The sequence below is a fragment of the Neofelis nebulosa genome, chromosome 1 (genome assembly GCF_028018385.1).
Source record: "Neofelis nebulosa isolate mNeoNeb1 chromosome 1, mNeoNeb1.pri, whole genome shotgun sequence".
NCBI lineage: Eukaryota > Metazoa > Chordata > Mammalia > Carnivora > Felidae > Neofelis > Neofelis nebulosa.
Window position 1 is genome coordinate 157,919,605 of NC_080782.1, and position 17,154 is coordinate 157,936,758.

At 35.7% G+C, this 17,154-nt stretch overlaps 1 pseudogene; it reads left to right on the forward strand.

The window, feature by feature from the left end:
* Positions 1–6,091: 6,091 nt before the first annotated feature.
* Positions 6,092–10,865, forward strand: LOC131487982 (ADP/ATP translocase 2-like; annotated as a pseudogene).
* Positions 10,866–17,154: the final 6,289 nt, after the last annotated feature.

Genomic DNA, 17,154 nt, shown 5'->3' on the forward strand with positions numbered 1-17,154 from the left:
TTATATAATGTCCTTCTTCATCTCTCTTGTTACAGCCTTTAATGTATTTATTTTATTTTGAAAATATTTTAATGTCTATTTATTTTTGAGGGACAGAGAGAGACAGTATAAGTGGGGAATGCACAGAGAGAGAGGGAGACATAGAACATGAAACAGGCTCTAGGCTCTGAGGTATCAGCTCAGGGCCCGACACAGGGCATGAACTCACAAGCCGTGAGCTTATGACCTGAGCTGAAGTCGGACCCTTAACCAACTGAGCCACCCAGGCACCCTCTTACAGCCTTTTTTTAAATCTTTTTTAACGTTTATTTATTTTTGAGACAGAGAGAGACAGAGCATGAACAGGGGAGGGTCAGGGAGAGAGGGAGACACAGAATCTGGAAGAGGCTCCAGGCTCTGAGCTGTCAGCACAGAGCCCGACAAGGGGCTTGAACTCACAGATCACCAGATCATGACCTGAGCCGAAGTTGGATGCTCAAACAACTGAGCCACCCAGGCGCCCCTCAGCCTTTAATTTAAAGTCTAGTTTGTCCGATATAAGTATGGCTACTCCAGGTTTGTTTCGACTTCCAGGAGCATGATTGATAGCTCTCCATCCCCTCACTTTCATTCTGCAGGTTTTCTCAGGTCTAAACTGAGTCTCTTATAGACAGCAAATAGGTGAGTCTTGTTTTATTATTCACTCTGATACCCTATGTCTTTTGGTCGGAGCATTTAGTCCATTTACATTCAGTGGTATTATTGAAAGATTTGTGTTTAGACTCATTGTGATGTCTGTAGGTTTCATGCTTGTAGTGATTTCTCTGGCACTTTGTGGTCCATGCAACATTTCACTTACAGAATCCCCCTTAGGATCTCCTGTAGGGCGGGATTAGTGGGGATTAATTCCTTCAGTTTTTGTTTTTTTGTTTTTTTGTTTTTTTGTTTTTTTGTTTTGGTAAAACCTTAATCTCTCCTTCTATTCTGAATGACAGAGTTGCTGGATAAAGGATTCTTGGCTGCATAGTTTTTCTGTCGTCAAATAAACATCTTAACATTACACCTAAAGAAGCTAGAAAAAAGAGAACAAACAAAACCCAAACACAGAAAAAGTAAGGAAATAATAAATATTGGAGCAGAAATAAGGTATATACAACTAAAAAAATAAAGGATATTAATGAAACCATGGGCTGGTTTATTGAAAAATTAACAAAATTGATACGGGTGCCAGGAGCTCATTCAGTAAAGTTTCTGACCCTTGATTTTGTCTCAGGTCATGATTCAGAGTTCATGAGTTTGAGCCCTGTGTATGGTTATATGCTGACAGTGTGGAGTCAGCAGCTTGGTATTCTCTCTTTCCCTCTCTTTGCCCCTCACACATTCATGCTTTCTCTCTCTGTCTCTCTCTCTCTCTCTCTGTCTCACTTTCTCAGTAAACATTAAAAACAAGAACAAAATTGATAAACCTTTAGCCAAATTCATTAAAAAAATGGTGAGATAAAATTACAAATGAATGTGGAGAAATAACACCACAGAAATACAAACAATTATAACAGAATGTTATGAAAACCTATATGCCAACAAATTGGACAACTTAGAAGAAATGGATAAATTCCTGTAAACAAACGCCTAAGAAAACTAATGCACGATGAAATAGAAAATTTAAACAGACCAATTACCATTAATGAAATTCAATCAGTAATTAAAAACACCCAACAAACAAAAGTTCAGGTCTAGACAGCTTCATAGATGAAATCTACCAAATATTTAAAGAAAAACACATACTTATTCTTCTCAAACTATTCCAAGAAATAAAAAAGGAAGGAAAACTTCTATATTCATTCTATGAGGCCATATTCAACCTGACACAAAAACTAGATAAGGACATTAAAAAATAAAATAACCAGAGTCCAGTAACCCTGATGACAACAGATGCAAAAATCCTCAACAAAATATTATCAAACTGAACCCAACAATACTTTGAAAATTATACACTGTGATCCAATGACATTTATTCCTGGGATGTAAATATGGTTCAATACTCATAAAAAAAGTTAATGTGATAAGCCAAATCAATGAGAGAAAGGAAAACAATCATATGTTAACTTCATTAGATGAAGAAAAAGCATTTGGCAAATTACATTCATTTATGTGTTAAAGAAAACCCTCTGAATGTAGGACTAGAGGGAGCATACCTCAATAATAAAATCTTTAGATGAAAAATTCACATCAACCTCACTTTCAATAGTGAAAAGTTGAGAACTTTTTCCTTAACGTCAAGAATAAGACAAAGAATGTACACTATTGCCAATTTTATTCAACAAAATACTAGAAGTCTTAGCAATAGCAATTAGAGAATATATAGAAATAAAAGGTATCCAAACTGGTAGCAAGAAGAAAACCTTTCTCTATTTGCAGATGTCATATTACTATATATAGAAAACTCAAAGGCTCCACCAGAAATTACAAGAACTGATAAGTGAATTCAGTGAAGTCCCAGGATAAAAAAATAAGTGTACAGAAATCTGTTGCATTCTTATATACTAGTAATGAGGTGAAATTAAGGATTCAATTGCACCAAAAACAATAAAATATCTGGGAATAAACTAACCAAAGTGGGGAAAGACCTGTACAGTGAAAACTATAAAATATGGGGGCAGCTGGATTGCTCAGTTAAGCATCTGACTCTTTATTTTTAACGTTTATTTATTTTTGAGACAGAGAGAGAGACAGAGCATGAACAGGGGAGAGTCAGAGAGAGGGAGACACAGAATCTGAAACAGGCTCCGGGCTCTGGGCTGTCAGCACAGAGCCTGACGTGGGGCTCAAACTCACAGACCGCGAGATCATGACCTGAGACGAAGTAGGCCGCTTAACCGACTGAGCCACCCAGGTGCCCCTGACTCTTTTTTTTAATATTTATTTTTAGGAGACAAAGAGAGAGAGAGCATGAGTGGGGGAGGAACAAAGAGAAAGGGAGACATGGAATGTGAGGCAGGCTCCAGGCTCTGAGCTGTCGGGACAGAGATCAACTTGGGGCTTGAATTCATGAACCATGAGATCATGACTTGAGCTGAAGTCAGACACTTAAACAACTGAGTCATCCAGGCGCCCTAAGCATCTGACTCTTGATTTCAGCTCAAGTCATGACTTGACAGTTTGTGGGTTCAAGCCCTCTGTCAGGCTCTGAGCTGAAGAGCTTGGAGCCTGCTTGAGATTCTCTCTCTCCCTCTCTCTCTCTCTCTGCCCCTCCCCTGCTCTTCTGTCTCTCAGACATAAACATTAAAAAATATAAAATACAATGAAAGAAATTCAAGATAATGAAAAGAACTGGGAGATATTCCATACTCATTGATTGGAAGAACAAATATTGTTAAAATTTCTATACTAACCAGAACAATCTACATATTTAATGCAATCCCTATCAAAATACCAACAAGAGTTTTACAGGACTAGAACAATTCTAAAATATGTAAGGATCCATAAAAGATCTCAAATAGCTGAAGCAATCTTGTAAAAGAAAACCAATCCTGGAGGCATCACAATTCCAGACTTCAAGTTATATTACGAAGCTGTAGTAATCAAACCAGTAGGTACTGGCACAAAAATAGTGCATGCATGTATTAATTAATTACTTATGTATCTTAATTTGTATTATATAATAAATTATATATATATATAATTTTAATGATTATACACACAATTATTCCATTTTTCCATGATGAGTGATAAATTCATCATAAATTGGAGGAAATTACAATAATACTCATGAACGAACTACTTAAAAGGATAAAAAAGTAAAAGAACCAATTATTTTATAGTAAGCTCTTTTATTGTAAGTACATTCAAGAAATATATACAAACAATATCAATAAGGAAGGCCATCCAAGATGGCAGCATGGGAAGACCCTGAACTCACCTCCTCCATGGACACACCAATATCTACAGTATCATATAGAAAATTTTCCATTGGAAAAAAACAGTAAAAACTAACTTAACATGTCAGTTTACAACAAAGGGTAAAAGCACTGTAACAAGGTGAGTAGGAGAGTCAGACATGTGATCTCTCCAAAAACCACACCCCAGCACAATAACCTACAAGAACCAGGTTCTTGAGTCTCACTGCCATAGAATGAATGCTGGGGAAACCTGGGTGACTCAGTTAAGTGAGAGATTTCAGCTTAGGTCATGATTTGCGGTTTGTGAATTCAATCCCTGCATTAAGACTCTCTGGTTGTTGGCACAGAACTCACTTCAGATCTTCTGTGCCTCTCTCTGTGCACCTCCCCTGCTCATTCTCTCTCTCTCTCTCTCTCTCTCTCTCTCTCTCAAAAATAAATAAAAATTTAAAAAAGTGAACTTTGAAGAGAAATAAAAGGGGTGGAGTTTATTAGAGATAGCTTGAATACAAGGGAGTGGAAAAGAAAGAGGAATGTCAATTCTTGGAAGGGTTAGTTTGTAAGTATTTTAAAGGAACTTTTTCAAAGGGCTAGAGACAAGGAGTCAGGAAGTGTTCTTCAGTCCTACAGTCATTATCTCATAGTTGTTACTTGTTAGTGGACATAAGACAATCACAGGATGCCTTTCTTCATGGTCAACATTGTTTATGGCTCCTGGAAAATAGAAATGTTTGTGAAAGTGGTCTTTAAATTGTCACTTCTAATTTTGCCCAGACAACAATTACTGCTTGAAAGCTGTTATTTCTCACTTGGTATCTTTCCCAGAAGGTATTTATCTCTAAATATAAGGAAACTTTTAACCCTTGCCTCAGACCAGTGGCTTTACAGGAGTTAATTCCCTTCTCCCTGCCCTGTTCTGTCTCAGAACTACCATATGATCCAGCTCTTCCACTTCTGCATATTTATCTGAGGAAAACAAAGCACCAATCTAAAAATATATGTACACCCCTATGCTTATTGTCAAATTATTCATAATAAGCAAGATATGGGACACACACAAGCACAATGGAATACTACTTAAACATAAGAAATGATGAAAATCTTGCCATCTGAGATGACATAAATAGACCTCAGATCATTATTTGTATTAAAATGTCATAGAAAGACAACACCATATGATTTCTCTTATAAAGTGGAATCTAAAACAAACAAAGAAAGCAAAATCATACTCATAGATACAGAGAACAGATTGGTAGTTTTCAGAAGGAAAAGTGTTCAGGGGTGGGAAAACGGGTGAAGGGAATTAATCTCACAAATGTGGAAAGTGATACTTATATTTACACAGGAAAGTCAAGGTCACAAGAGTGGTAAAAATGAACCCAAGAGCTAAAGATTTCCTGGAAATAGAAAAAAATAAACTACAAATTGATAAAAAGCCAGCCAGTATAGAATCAAATTGCAAAGTGATTGGCATAATAAATTCAATCTGCTGTAGCTTGTATTTTTGTAATCATATATTTTATTACTTAGATAGAAACAAACATATAAACTATAAAATATAATATATATAGAAACAAACTAACGCTAATAAGTTCAAAAAAAGAAAAAAGCTGAATTTTACCATGCAATTTTAAACAAGTAATTCCCGAACCAGATAGATCTACACTTTAATATATTTTTAAATCACGTTCCTTTCCAAGACCATTTATGTATACTTTACTTTTCCTTGTAAATGATTATCTTATTTTATTTTATTTTATTTTTTTTTTTTTAAATTTTTTTTTTCAACGTTTTTTTTTTAATTTATTTTTGGGACAGAGAGAGACAGAGCATGAACGGGGAAGGGGCAGAGAGAGAGGGAGACACACAGAATTGGAAACAGGCTCCAGGCTCCGAGCCATCAGCCCAGAGCCTGACGCGGGGCTCGAACTCACAGACCGCGAGATCGTGACCTGGCTGAAGTCGGACGCTTAACCGACTGCGCCACCCAGGCGCCCCAATGATTATCTTATTTTAATGAACCACAGCTTTCTGAAAGGGAAGAGGAAAGTATATTTAAGTTCTTGAAATCTCTAAAATCCTTAAAAATTAAACATCATTGGCACCTCAAGAGTAATACTTATGAGGCACTAGCATATTATTAGAAAAAAAAGTATTTTTAGCAAAAGATGTCAATAGACCATGCCCTTTAATAGTTTATTCTGGACACTAATATGAACAAGTTTGATGTTGCCAGACAAGGAAAGATGTTTAGGATAATGCTGCTCAAAGGTGATGCAGATCCAGCCTGTTGGGAATTATCATTTTTGTGTGAGTAGGTCACACTAACATCTTAATATTTAGTATTTTATTTTTAATTTTGAACTCCAGAAAATCTGCAGTTATACAAAACCCTTTATACAGTTTTAAATATAAAATTTACTATGTTATCTCTCTTACAATCTGAAGCAATAAAATGAAGCACAGTTTAATCAGATTAAAATTTTTGTACTAATTTATCAATAGTCAAATAAATGACTTCGGGGTTCCTATTTTATTTTTTACAGAAAACATTGATTAATCTTCCCAGTATCCTGGGGAAGAAGACTTATAATTTTAATACTCACTAATGGCAACAGGGATCAGAAAAATATAGAAGGGAAAATTATAGACAGCTTCCTAAATATTGTATGATTACTCTATGAGAAAAAGTAGACAATGTATTTGTGCCTTTAACAGCATTGAAAAGAGAGGAATTTGTGGTTTAAAGTAACAGTATAACAGTTTTAGCACCATTGTAAGAGAAATACTATGGAAACAGAAAAGAGACAAAAAAAATCTCTATGTTGTCAAACCATAGCAAAAATGAAAAAAAAAATTAAAGCATTAAATTTTCACATTGCCATACTAGTCAATGCTCAGTTTTCATTATTCTATTTAATTCCATTGTAGATATTTTAAATGAAGGATAAGTTGATTCCTCATTTTAAATTACTACACTTTGTGTACACCACACAAATTACTACACTACACTTTGTATCCATGGTCAATTTTGTTAGAAATTATCCTTTGGAATCCTATTTGTGTAGGTTTATATACATTCCAATTTGTGGCAAATAGTTTTAGTTGTGTACTACAAAAATAAAAATAGGAATTTATTAAACAAATAAATATTATCACATCTTGGGAAAATATAAATATCTACCACTCACTTTATTTAATTGACACAATTATTTTATTTTCCATTAAGTACTATAAACATTATTCACACTCTAAATAATCAGTAAGATTATAATGACTGTTTCTATAATTTATTTCACCTAAAATACATAAAGGAAATGTATAGATACCACACATTATTTGAAAAGTTAGGATCTATTTATTTCATATTTTATAATATACTTAACCACAAATAGAAATAATGTAAGAAACTGCATTTCATAACTAGAAATTCATGTGAATTATTGTAATTATTCTATAAAAACTCATACACCTCTGGGACACCTGAGTGACTCAATTGGAGGAGGATGTTACTCTTACTCTGGGGTGGTGAGCTCAAGTCTCATGTTGGATGTAGAGATTACTAAAAAATAAAATAAACTGTTAAAAAAGAACACATATACTTCTTTTACATAATACAAGCAAAATTTAGTGTAAATGACTATATTTTATGCTGTATATGTTTACCTCATCAAAATAAAATAACATCTTTTATAAAAAATCCCATAAAATAGATACCTGCATAAACAACTGCAGTGGAAACAACACAAATGTCCATAGATGGAATGAGTTAATGAGTAAAATGTTGTATATGCATGGGAAGGAATATTATTCAGTCTTATAATGGAAGAAAATTCTGACACGCGTTACAGCATAGATGAATATTGAGTGCGTGCATGCACGCGCGCGCGCACACACACACACACACACACACACACACAATACTATATAATTCTACTTATCTGAAGAGTAGTCCAATTTATAGAGACAGAAAATAGAATGCCCTTTCCAGGGGCTGGGGGAAAAAGGAAATGGAAAGTTATTGATTAATGGACACAGAATTTCAGTTTGAGAATATCAGAAGAGACTTGGGGATTAATGTTGGTAATGACTGTGTAATAATTTGGCAATAATTAATGCCACATAGTAGAGTGCTATTTGGTTTTGGTAGTATAGACATTTTAACAATATTTGTTCTTCCAATCCATGAGCATGGAATGTGTGTCATTTTTTGGTGTTTGTGTCCTTTTCAATTTCCTTCATCATTGTTTTATAGTTTTCTGAGTACAAGTATTTCACTTCTTTGGTTAGGTTTATTCCTAAGCATGTTTTGAGTGCAATTGTGAATGAAATTGTTTTCTTAATTTATATTTTTATTACCTAATTGTGTGTAGAATTTCAATGAATTTCTTTTTTTTTAATGTTTATTTATTTTTGAGACAGAGAGAGACAGAGCATGAACGGGGGAGGGTCAGAGAGAGGGAGACACAGAATCTGAAACAGGCTCCAGGCTCTGAGCAGTCAGCACAGAACCTGACGCGGGGCTTGAACTCACAGACCGCAAGATCATGACCTGAGCCGAAGTCGGACGCTTAACCGACTGAGCCACCCAGGCGCCCCTCAATGAATTTCTTTACATTGATCTTGTATCCTGCAACTTTACTGAATTCATTTGTAAGTTCCTGTGGTTTCTTTCTTTCTTTTTGTTTTCTATATATAGTATTATGCCATCTACAAATAGTGAAAATTTTACTTCTTCCTTATAATTTGATTTATTTTATTTTTGTTGTTGTTGTTGTTATTGTCTACTTACTATGGATGGGACTTCCAGTACTATGTTGAATAAAAGCAGTGAGAGTGGACATCCCTGTGTTGTGCCTGACTGAAGAGGAAAAGCTCTCAGCTTTTCTCCATTGAGTAAAATATCCACTGTGAGTTTTTCATGTGTGGCCTTTATTATGTTGAGGTATGTTCCCTCCAAATCTACTTTCTTAAGGGTTTTTACATTGAATCGATGTTGCACTTTGTCAAAAATTTTTTCTGAATTTATTGTAATAATCATATGGTTTTTATTCTTTATCTCATTGATGTACTGTATCACATTGATTTGTGGATAATGATCCATACTTGTGTCCTGAAAATAAGTCCCAATGATCATGATGAATTATTTTATTAATGTATTGTTGATTCCGTTTGCTATAATTTTTTTAAGATTTTTGCATCCATGTTAATTACTGATATTGACCTGTGGTTCTCTCTTTTTGTTGTGTCTTTATCCGGTTTTGGAATCAGGGTGATACTGGCCTCAAATAATGAATTTGGAATTTTTCCTTCTATTTTTTGGATGTTTTGATTACTATAGATATCACTAATCCTTCTTTGAATGTTTTATAGAAATCACCTTTGAAGTCATCTTGTCTGGGACTTTTTTTGTTGATGTTGGTAGTTATTTGATTACTGATGCAATCTCCTTGCTGGTAATTAGTCTATATAAATTTTCTAATTTTGGTAGGTTATATTATTATAGAAATTTATACATTTCTTCTAGTTTGTCTAATTTGTTGGCATATACTCGTTCATAATATTCTCTTACAATTGTTCATTTTTCTGTGGTGTTGGTTGCTATTTCTCCTTTTTTATTAGTGATTTTGTTCATTTGAATCCTCTGTCTCTGTATCTGTCTTTCTGTCTCTCTGTTTCTCTCTCTCTCTCTCTCTTTTATGAGTCTGGATAGAGGTTTAGCAATCTTGTTGACCACTCCAAAGAACAAGCTTCTGGTTTCACTGAGCTATCTGTTCTATTTTTTCTTGTATCTATATCTTTTATTTATACTCTATTCTTTATTATTTCCTTCCTCCTGCTGGTTCGATGTTTTTATATATTCTTCCCTTCCTAGCTCCTTTACATGTAAGGTGAAGTTATTTATTTGAGATTTTTCTTGCTTCTTATTCTTAATTTTTTAAAATTTAAATCCAAGTAGCTAACATATAGTGTAAAAATGATTTCAGAAATATAATTTAGTAATTCATCAATTCCATATAACACCCAGTGCTCATCCCAACAAGTGTGCTCCTTAATGTCAATTTTCTATTTAGTCCATCCCCCGCTGAACACCCCAACAGCAACTCTCAGTGTGTTATCCTTATTTAAAAGTCATTTAAAGTTTGTTTCCCTCTCTGTTTTTATCTTATTCTTGCTTCCATCCCCCTATGTTCATCTGCTTTGTTTCTTAAATTTCATATATGAATGAAATTATATGATAAGCAATACAGCATATTATAAATTGTGTGGTTCATATCCCCAGGAAGCAGAGATTCTTGTCTTTCTGTTGTGATAACCTGGTCAATGTCATAAGATACTTACCCACCCAGGCATTCAACTTTGCCTTCAAAGATAAATACAAGCAGATCTTCCTGGGTAGTGTGGACAAGAAAACCAGTTTGGTGCTACTTTGCAGTGAATCTGTCATCAGTTGGTGTCGCTGGAGCCATACCCTTGTGTTTTGTGTATCCTCTTGATATTGTATGTTCCCCTCTAGAAATTGATGTGGGCAAAATTGGAGCTGAAAGGGAATCCAGAGGCCTTGGTGACTGCCTGGTTAAGATCTATAAATCTGATGGGATGGAGGGTATGTACCAAGGCTTTAATGTATCTGTTCAAGGTATTGTCATCTACCAAGCAGCCTACTTTGGTATCTATGACACTACAAAGGGAATGATCACAGATCCTAAGAATACACACATCTTCATCAGTTAGATTATTCCACATTCTGTACATTGGTTGCTGGGTTGATATCTTATCCATTTGACAGGTTTGTCGCTGAATGATGATGCATTCAGAGCACAAAGAAACTGATATCACGTACACAGGAATGCTTGACTGCTGGAGGAATATTTCTAATAATGAAGGAACAAAAACTTTTTTAAAGGGTGCATGGTCCAATGTTTTCAGAGGCACGGGTGGCGCTTTGTGCTTGTCTTGTGTGATTATATCAATAAGTTCCCATAAGTTATTTCCTAATCACGCCCCCTCCTGTGAACAGGTATACTGTATTATATAACATATCTTGAGCATACTTGACAGACTGTTGAATGCTATTTGTCAATAACAAGTATTTACAGGTTGAAAATGGGAAGCATTAAAGGTTGCCTGGGTGGATCAGCTGGTTAAGCATCTGAATCTTGATTTCCACTCAGGTCATTACTTATGGTTCATGAGATCAAGCCTCATATTGGGCTCTAAACTGTAATCATGGAGCCTGCTTGGGATCCACTCTCTCTCTCTCTCTCCCCTCCCCCTCCCATGGTCTCTCTCTCTCTCTCTCTCTCTCCCTCCCTCCCTCCCTCTCTGTCTCTCTCATATTAAACAAATAAATAATAAATAAACAAATAATCCAGGTGAAAAATGAGCAGAAAACATGAGTAGACATTTTTACAAATACATACAGATGGCCAACAGACACATGAAAAGATGTCCAATATCACTAATCATCAGGGAAATACAAATCAATGATTAAATGTCACCACACACCTGTGAGAATGCATAAAATTAACAACACAGGAAATAACAGGTGTGGGGAAGATGCAGAGAAAGGGGAACCCTCTTATACTGTTGGTGGGAATGAAAACTAGTGTAGCCACTCTGGAAAAAAGTATGGGGTTTCCTCAAAAAGTTAAAAATAGAACTACCTATGATCCAGCATTGCACTACTAGTTATTTACCCAAAGGATACAACAATATCAATTTGAAGTGCTCTGATATAGAGACCAGGGCACCCCCTGGCTTGCACACACTTGAGCTTTAGCTGCCCTACCAGTACATTATCTGCATAGACAGTACAAGTACCACAAAGGCCTGTACCCACTTTGGCCACAGCTGTTTTTCTGTGTGTAGAAATCTGGGATCCCCTTGGCTTAAACCCACATCACCTTCAGATGTTCTACCACAGTTCTCACTATATATAAAGACCCGGAATCCCCTGGCTTTAACCCACTTCAGCCACAACTGACCTGACTGAGAACCCTTTGTGTAGCAGACATCAGTACCATTCCAGTCCACATTGATTTCAGCTTCAGCCATTCCACCAGGATGGCCTCAGTATGGAAAGCTCCATTACTTTCAACTCAGGCCAGCCATATCTCCACACAACCAGCAAAAGTCACCAAGCACACACAATCTAAACATGGGATGACCATAAACAAGACCATTCTTTCAGTTGTAGGAGGAATACCTCTTCTGTATAACCCAGAGGGAGGGGGGGGAAACCAGAAAGTCGGTCAAAATGGTGAGACAGAGAGATATGGTCCATATTAAAGACCAAATCAACATATATATACATATATATATATGTACATATATATGTATATATATACAAATTGTATGTATACAAATTATATATATATACAATCCATCTATGGTCATAATATAAATAATAAATTATATATGATAGATGATTATATATAAAACTATATATATATATAACTATTTACAGATCACTGGTCCATTCTTCTGAATCCTCTAATCTATTGTTGATTACCTCTGTTGTATATATAATTTCAATTGTTGTATTCTTGAACTCTGATTGGTTCTTTTTAATATATTTTTAATCTTTATTTTAACTTCTCAATGTGTTCTCAACACTTCTTTATAGCCCAGTGAGCATCTTTATGATCATCATTTTAAACTCTTTATTACACAAATTATCTCTATTTCATTTCTTTTATCTTGGTCTTGGACAGCTGTGACTGAAGTGGGTGCAAGTCAGGGGATCACAGGTCTTTATATACAGTGGGCACTGTGGCAAAATATCTAAGGTTGATGTGGGTTTAGGCCAAGGGGGTCCCATATCTCTACACACAGAAAGCACACTGGAAGGACAGCTGAAGCTGAAGTGGGCCCAGGCTTTTGTGGTCCCTGGACTGTCTATGTAGAGAATGTCATGGCAGGACAGCTGAAGGTGAAGTGTGTGTAAGCCAGGGGAACCCTAGTCTCTATGGCAGAGGGTTCCTTGGCAGATATATGAGACTGAAGTGGGTATAAGCTTGCATGTTTTAAGACTCTCCACCCAGAGGGTGCCCTTGTGGGTTGACTACAGCTGAAGTATGGAATAGTCTGGGAGTCCTGGGGTGCGCCAAACACACTGGACAGGCAATTAAAGATGATGTGGACACAGGTTGCACAGGTTGGTGAGGCCCCTGGACTCTCCATGCAATTGATGCTCTGGAAGAATATCTGAAGTTTAAGTGGGTACAATGTGGTGTGACCTGGGATTCTTCACACTGATGGAACCATGACAAGACAGGTAAAGCTGAAGTGGGTGTAAGCCAGTATCTCTGGAGTGTTCCCAACGGGGATACTCTGTTGGGGTGACTTGAGCCAAAGCAGGTGAGACCCCAGAATGCTCTGAACAAGGATTACCCTAGTAAACCAGCTGAAGCTAAAGTGATCCAGGCCTGGAGTTTTCCAGGGTGCTTTACACCTGCATTACCTTGGCATAATGGCTGGAGCTATAGTGAATGATGACCAGAGGTGTCCCAGGAAGCACAACCCTAGGGCTACCTTGGTGGAATTTCTGGGGCTATTGTGGGTTCTTGGTCTGGAGCTCACTGAGACAATAGGTCAGCTATGGCATACAGACCTTTCTCCAATCTACGTTTTCAAGATAAAAAAGGAACATAAACCATGGCACTCAACATTCCCTAGGATTCAGAGACAGTTCTAGCAGCTGCTCTGCCACGTGGCAGAATTCTACTGCTTAATCTATTTTATACTACTTGCTGCTTTAAACTGGGGCTTTTTCCCTGTGCCCCAGGGTAGGCAAATCTGTTCATAATCCTTCAGTACTATCCTTCTCCACTGCAGTTCACAGCATCTGAGGTGTGACAGGTTTCCCTTGGTGTCTCTGTTTCTCATGCCATTTTATCCTTTAATCTCTCTTACCTTTTGTTGTCTAGAAGTTTTTCAGTCACTCCTCAATTCTTCTGGACGAATTACATTGTTGATAGGTGTTGATTTTATGTGTTCATAAAGGAGATGAATTAAGGATCTTCTGACATTGCCATCATGGACTGGAACTCTTCAGTGTTCTTTTTATAGTTTGGATATTAACCTTCTATCAGGTAGAGTTGCAAATACCATCTCCTATTTTATCAGTTACCTTCTAATTTTGTTGGTTATTTTCCTACATAAAAGTTTTTACCTACATGAAGTACCATTTTATTTATTTTTCATTTGTTGTTTGTGTTTTTAGTGTCATATACAAAGAATCATTGCCAAGATTAAGGGCAAGTATATATTTTTTCCTTTTTTTCTAAGACATGGTTTCAGATTTTATGTTTAAATCTGAAAACAATTTTGTGCTAATTCTCATAAGAAGTGTAAAATAAGCGTCCAAAGTTTTTTTTTTTTTTTTTAATGCATGTAGATACCTGGTTTTCCCAACACAATTAATGAAGAATATATTCTTTCACTGTTGAGCATTCTTGGTTCACATGTCAAATATTAGTTGAACACATATGCAAAGTTCATATCTGGGCTCTCAATTCCATTCTATTGGTCAATATGTCTATTTTTATGCAAATATCATACTGTTGTTTTTAGTATAGATTTGTAGTAGTTAGAAATTAACAACTGCAATCCATTAAACATTGTTCTTTCTCAGAAATGCTTGGGTTATTTGGGGGTTTTGGTTCCACACAAATTTTAGGTTCATTTTTTCATTCTTTTGCTTTGTTTAATTTCTGTGAATGAGGGCTTTAAAACTGTGATGGAGATTACATTAAATTTACAGTGATATCAGATACTATGGATATTGTATGAATATTAATTTTTCTGATTCATGAAAATGGGTATGTTTTCATTTCACTGTGCCTCCTTAAATTTCTTTTTTTTCATTAATAGAAAATTTAGTTTGATAATATACAGTGTAATTTAGTTTCAGTGGTAGGGTTCAGTTTTCATCACTTACATGCAACACCTAACGTTCATCAAAACAAATGCCTTCATTAAATACCATCACTCATCTAGCCCAGCTCCCATCCACCTCCCTCCAACAACCCTCAATTTGTTTCCCTCTCTGCTCCTCCACCCCCTAATTCCCATATGTTCATAAGTTTTGTTTCCTAAATTCCACATATGAGTGAAACGATATGGTATTTGTCTTTTTATGATTGACTTATTTCACTTAACATAATACATTATAGCCCCATCAAAGGCATTGCAAATGGCAATATTTCATTATTTATGATGGCTGAGTAATATTCCACTGTATATACAAATACCACATCTTTATCCACTCATCAGTTGAAGGACATTTGGGGTCTCTCCATAGTTTGGCTATTGTTGATAATGCAATGCTGCTAGAATCATTGGGATGCATGTACCCATTAGGTATTATAGATTTGTTTCCATTAGGTAAATATCTAATACTGTGATGGCTGTATTGTAGAGTAATTATATTTTTTAGTTTTTTGAGGAATCTATGTACTGTTCTCCAGGGTGGCTGTACCAATTTTCATTCCCACCAACAGTGCAAGAGTGTTCCTCTTTCTCCATATCCTCATTAACACCTGTTATTTCTTGTGTTATTAATTTTAACCATTCTTACAGGTGTAATGTGGTATCTCATCATGGTTTTGATTTGTATTTCACTGATGGCACATCTTTTCATGTGCCTATTATCCATCTGTACTTCTTCTTTGGAAAAAATGTCTATTCATGTCTTCTGCCTATTTCTTTTTTTATTTATTTTTTTAATAATTATTCATTTTTGAGAGAAAGAGAGAGACCGAGTGTGAGGGGGAGAGGGCTGAGATAGAGGGAGATACAGAATCTGAAGCAGGCTCCCAGGTCTGAGCTGTCACCACAAAGCCCAATGCTGGGCTTGAACCCATGAACTGTGAGATCATGACCTGAGCCTAAGTTGATGCTTAACCAACTGAGCCACCCAGGTGCCCCTGCCTATTTCTTAACTGGATTTTTTTTTTCTTGGTTTGTTTTTGTTTTTGTTATTGAGTTTGATAAGTTCTTTATATATTCTGGATACTAATCCTTTATCAGATATGTCATTTGCAAATATAACCTCTCATTCCCTGGGCTACCTTTTAGCTTTGTTGTTTCCTTCATTGTATAGAAGATTTTTATTTTGATGAAGTCCCAATAGTTTATGTTTGCTTTTGTTTCCTGTGCCTTCAGTGATGTGTCTAGTAAAAAGTTGCTGGGGTCAAGGTCAAAGAGCTTACTACCTGTTTTCTCCTCTAGAATTTTGATGATATCCTGTCTTGCATTTAGGCCTTTCATACATTTTGTATATATTTTTGTGTATGGAGAAAGGAAAAGCACTGGGTGTTATATGTAAGTGATAAAACACTGAGTTCTACTCCTTAAACCAATGCTACACTGGATGTTAACTAACCTGAGTTTAAAAGAATAAATGAAAAGAAAAGAGAGAGAGAGAGAGAGAGAGAGAGAGAGAGAGAGAGAGAGAGAGAAAGTAGTCCAGTTTCTGCAAGTCCAGTTTTCCTAACACCATTTGTCAAAGAGACTGTGTTTTTCCCATTGAATATTCTTTCCGGCTTTGCCCAACATTAGTTGAGCATATACTTGTGTGTCCATTTATGGGCTTTCTATTGTGTTCCATTGATCTCTGTGTTTTGATGCCTGTACCATACTGTTTTGTTACTACAGCTTTGTAATATAACTTTAAGTCTGGAATTGTTATGTCTCCAACTTTGCTTTCCTTTTTCAAGGTGACTTTGGGTATTTGGGTCTTGGTAGCTCCTCAAAAATTTCAGGATTGTTTGTTCTTAGCTCTGGTTAAAGTGCCATTTGTATTTTGGGTTTTTTTTGTTGTTTTTTTTTATTTTTTATTTTTTAGTATATGAAATTTACTGTCAAATTGGTTAGTGCCATTTATATTTTGATAGGGATTGCATTAAATGTGTCAATTGCTTTGGGTAGTGTAGATATTTTAGCAATGTTTTTCTTCCTAATCCACAAGCATGGAATGCTTTTCCATTTTTTGTGTCCTCTTCAGTTTCTTTCATAGTTTTCAGAGTATAGCTCTTTTATCTCTTTAATGAAGTGTATTTCTAGGTATCTTCTGATTTTCAATGCAATTGCAAATGGGATCAATTCTTTGACTTCTTTTTCTACTGCTGCTTTATTGTTGTATAGAAATGCAACAGATTTCTGCATCTTGATTTTATATCTTCGACTGTGCTGAATTCATGTATTAATTCTAGCAGATTTTTGGTGGAGTGTTTTCATTTTCTATATATAGTATCATGTCCTCTGAAAA